This window comes from Tachysurus fulvidraco, chromosome 7 (genome assembly GCF_022655615.1).
Source record: "Tachysurus fulvidraco isolate hzauxx_2018 chromosome 7, HZAU_PFXX_2.0, whole genome shotgun sequence".
Lineage (NCBI taxonomy): Eukaryota > Metazoa > Chordata > Actinopteri > Siluriformes > Bagridae > Tachysurus > Tachysurus fulvidraco.
This window is the reverse complement of record NC_062524.1, coordinates 13,375,537-13,380,669: the sequence shown is the minus strand read 5'-3', so window position 1 is coordinate 13,380,669 and position 5,133 is coordinate 13,375,537. Positions and strand designations below refer to the sequence as shown.

Genomic DNA, 5,133 nt, shown 5'->3' with positions numbered 1-5,133 from the left:
AGTTTTCAGCTTCTGAAACCTCTAACACTCAGAAAAGAGAGAAAGAAAAAACAACAATCTTACTGGAACCAAAACAATCTCTGTGTGTGTGTTACAAATGTCAGGGTGATTCTAGGCCTTACTGGCACAGAGTTATAGAGGCTAAAATGGAGGGTTTCTTTTACTGAAACAAAAACACTACATTAGGTTTTTATATGTCTTGATTAATGTAATCATAAATCATACTGTATTTTATGTCTAGTCCTGTTATGAATTAAAAACAGATTTGTATGTATGAATATGCATATATGTGGACCCAGGAAGACTAGCTGATTGCATAGACTTTCAGCTAATGGGATCCATATAAACAAACAACAAAAAATAAAATAAAACAAAGACAAAAAATAAAATAAATAAAATAAAATAAAAATAACTTACACCTGGTGTAACACTACTGAAAAAAAACTTTCCAAACGGCGGGTGTTCCAGATTTTAGCTTCTAAGCTTGTCTATCTTTGCTCTACGGGGCACCTATTGGCTCATGTGAGGCTGGACTACAAATATGACAGCGAATTTGTAGTTCATCAACTAGGAAGTGAGAGTCGGAAAAAAATGGACGGGAATAAACTCCGTGTACAGTCTTCGGTCAGAAAAATAACTATTATAAGGCGAGCACAGCAATTTGGATTAAAAGGCTTAGATACTTCTTGGACCCTTGGGAATTTATTAAAAAATATTGAAAACTATGACGCAAAGTGAATCAGATGAATCAGGTGAATCTTATTTTCACTCAGTGTGTCTCATACAGTTCTCTGTTATAATTGAAATGCTTGTGTAACTTAAATAAATGTTATGTTCTGCTTGTGTGACTTATGTTAGCGCTTTTTTCCGTTGCAAGTCATTTTATAAGATCTTATAAGTGGCATAAAACACTTCACAATTGCTTGCTTGTACTTTATCACACATCAAACCGAATCGTCATTCATTTTGACAATACACAAATACACATGTGCACATAAACAATTCATACACATTACACACCGTACACATATCATTTATGTATACTTATTGGCGTACACTTATTTATGAATACTCATTTGGCTCTGTCCACTTATCAATGTGTACGTTGCCGTATCCACTTATCATTGTATATCGCCGTATACTTATGATGATAACGTGCACGTATATAAACACTTATAAATACTGGGTACTTTACCGCAGTGATTCCCAACCCCCGGTCCCCGGACCGGTGCCGGTCCGTGGACAAGTTAGTACCGGGCCTTGAAATATTCCAAGAATATTTTTTTTTTATAATAAGAATCATTGTCTTTTTTTAAGTGCTATGACATGTCATTTTATTTAATCCAAAACATAAACAATAAATAAATTAAAATGTGTTTCTTTGAGCACCTTACGATTGCTTAGCAACCTGTCGTATCTGAACGGACTGCAAAAAAAGCGCGGTGCACCTGAAGTGACCGAAGTACGTGGAGAGATGAGCGGGCGTCAGCAAACTTCAATGGCTAATTTCATTGCGGGCAGTTCTGGTAAAAGGAAAGTAGATGACCTACTCGAAAATAGCGAGAGAGAAAAAAAGTCAAGCTTCAATCGTAAATACGATACCTCATACATTAGGTATGAATTTACGACAACATGCGATTCCGTGGCGCCAAATCCGTTGTGTGTTATTTGTGGTGAAAAACTGCAATGAAGCCGTCAAAACGTCAGCGGCACTTAACCACCAAAAAACCCAACTCTCAAAGACAAAACGGAGGAGTTTTTTGAAAGAAACGTGAGTTGGACGCTCAGCGGCAAGTTTTGATATCCTCAACATCAGTCTGGTATTTTTTGTTAAAGGTTAAAGCTTAATCTCTAATTTTATACTTTTAAAACTTATTGGCTGAAATCACTGTGTTTGCTATTATATCCTAAAACTGTCTGACAGTTGAAACTGGCTCTTATTTTCATACAATTATCCTTTGTTGTCACCTGTTGGTGAGTGAAAACACTAAGTTGCTGTTGAAGCGATTGTTTTTAGTGGTTCTGGAGAGATTTGACAGGTGAAATGGACTGGCATTTTCATACAATTTGCCGTTACTGCCACCTGCTACTGAGTGAGTGCTGCGTTTTGAAGTTGCTTTTGAAGTAGACCAAATTGTATGGGAGAAAGGGGAAACATTTTGTGAACCGGTCTGAAAGTTTAAAAAGATTGGTATATTCCTACAAGTTTGTTGCCACCATGTTCATTATATGCAATTAAATGATAGGCTGTTACAGTTTTACACAGTGATATGTTACAAACAATGCATCTTGAAATTGAGGCATTAAAATTGACAACTGGTCCCTGGAATTTTTTTTTATGAATAAACCGGTCCCTGGCACAAAAAAGGTTGGGAACCCCTGCTTTACCGTACCCCAGGCACTTTACCGTACCCCCCCCCCCCCACCCTAGCCCTACCTAGCAGACCTGCTTCGCCGGACAGCGGTATCTAGGGCCAACGCGTTTTCTCCACCTGCCCGTTCAGTCCCGGCTGTGAGTTATATACACACCGGCGGTACGCCACAAGAATTTTCAATCCTTAATACCAAAAATATAAATTAGTAACAAAATGTATACACCAGAATTCACTCATGAGTTTTTTCTGTCACACACACACACACCCCCTCACTCTGTCTCTCGCTCGCTCTCTCCGTGTGTGTCTGTCACAACAGAAATCACCCATGAGATTTTTGTTCTGTCACACACACACACCTCCCTCTTTCTCTGTGTGTGTGTCTCTCACAACAGAACTCACTCATGAGATTTTTTCTGTCACACACACCTCTCTCTCTTTCTAAGTGTGTGTGTCTCTCACAACAGAATCCACTCATGAGATTTTACCCCGCCACTCACACAGTCACGAATCAAAACAACTTTATCTATTTCCTATTTCCCCTTTGCTCCAGTTCTTATAGTTCACCCTTAAGAGTTCTTGGCTTCAAGGGCAGCTGTCTGCCTCCCAGGGCCACCCCTCCCATTCCAGGTCACAGATTCACTATTCACAGACTTTGAATATAACAGGTGTCTGCTTACCTTAATATTATGGCCGGCCTCTGTAACCCTTCAGAGAGAGTGGTCCTGGTCCCGGACACAGGTCACGCTAGCCCCTTTGAAGTCCCATCTGGGGTGCCATTAAATATGTCGGAACTCAGAGCAGGGTGATCTCCACACTTAGACTTTTTGGTTACTAAAGACTGTTTTAGTTAAACTTAACTGTTAACTCTATAATTACTACAAAAATACTGAGAAAACTCCTCAGACCTGGATGAGAATGACTTCTTTATTGTGGGCAATCAGCAAACAAATTATAAGAGAAATTGTCAAATTAAAAGTAACAAAGTTGCCAGATTAAAAGTAACAAAGTTGCCAAATTAAAAGTAACAAATGAAAACCCCCAAAAAGAGCATGTCAGGCAAAATCAATCAAGAAAAACAAGAACTCTCGCGACGTCCTTGCAAAAATAAAAACACCCACCTTGACCCGCGGACACGGGCATGCGCCCGCGCGCGCCCGCGCGCCCCCACACACCCACGCGCACACACACCTTCGCCCCCGAAGAGCCCGGAGCCTCAGATATCTTCTCAATATATACCCTGGCACTCCTAGGAGCCCAGGTGCCATATCACCTTATTTACCGGCATTACCTCCTATGTTTTCTAAATACACTGACCCAATTTCCCCTTATTTTTATTACCTTTCACCCATATGCCCATTTATGGATTTTCCTCCCCTTATTTTTCATGACCTCAGACTAAACACCTGGGCCTTCTTCAGTCTGCACAACAAGTTTATGAGCACCACATGCCCATTTATGGATTTTCCTCCCTTTAGTTCTCAGGGCCTAGGTCTGTGGACCACTGTTTTTTTCAAGTTTGCAGTTGTTATTACAAATGTGCTCAGACTGACTAGGCCTGACAGCCCCGAATCTTTGGCCTACAACATCACCTACATATGTCTTATGACAGCAATTGTAATATTTTGCAAGGCCTAATACTTTACTTTGGTTATAGTATTGTACGGACTTTTTTGTAAAAGATTTTTTACAACAGGGTGCCCCGAGGGACGTGTCTTTGTCCCCACCTCCTGCCGTTGTGGGTTAATCCAGTCGGTCCATGAGGGACCGGGCACGGGCCACCCAGTGGAGAAGAGAACAATCCAACTCATTCAGGCGCATTACTGGTGGCCAAGGATGGCAGAGGAGGTTACCCGCTACGTCCAGGAGTGAGCCACCTGCGCCATGGCCAAAGTACCACGCCACCTGCCCGTCAGCAAGTTGGTGCTGCTCCCCGTCCCTCAGTGCCCCTGGACACATACCTAGGGATCGACTTTGTGACCGACCTGCCAGGGTTAGGCCACCGCACTTCCACCGCGTACCACAGGATTACTCAGAGTTGCTGCGAGTTACGTGCTTTTACTGAATAAACTCTGTTTGCTTTCACTCTGGCTTCCGCCTCTGTGTCTCGCATAACACATAGACAGAGACATCTTCTGCTGTTAACACACGTCTCAAATAACGATACATACAGTATCAAGCAGCTCTGTAGTGCATGTATGTGCATCACTGCCGTAACACTTGATACACAACTTTAACTACTGTAACTGTAGAGTGTTAAGCACAGTAGTGTTTTTTAACTCCAATTCAGTTTTATTTGTACAGCACTTGTATGTTTTTAGAGTACATTGTTCAGGGGTAGTGTTTAAGGTGAGGTGGGTAAACCTAGAGTGTAGTTTGCAGTGTATATTTTGTTGAGTCTTTTTTGTGTTCTGTTTGTCAATTAAGAAAGGCACACACACACACACACACACACACACACACACACACACACACACACACACACACACACACACACACACACACATACACACACATGATCATGCTGCACTGTAATGAAGATATACTACTTATTATTCCTAATCTTAGGGTGTTGTCACTTGCAACCTAAGTCCTTCAATTGACTGCATTTAATAAGCAGTTCACTAAACCCCCTGACACATTATATTATATTTTGGTAGTCTATTGCAACCAATGGTGAAATTCCTCCTTTTTAGTTGTGTTCTTTTTATTATGTCTATAAATTCTAATCAAGTCAAGTCAAGTCAATTCAAGTCACCTT

General features: G+C 41.0%; 1 long non-coding RNA gene across 1 annotated transcript; it reads left to right on the top strand.

The window, feature by feature from the left end:
• The first annotated feature begins 581 nt into the window (after window positions 1-581).
• LOC125145162 lies at window positions 582-4,457 on the top strand. The gene is made up of 2 exons (XR_007143494.1): window positions 582-752; window positions 4,069-4,457. It is a non-coding gene; the product is annotated as an uncharacterized LOC125145162 (long non-coding RNA).
• Window positions 4,458-5,133: the final 676 nt, after the last annotated feature.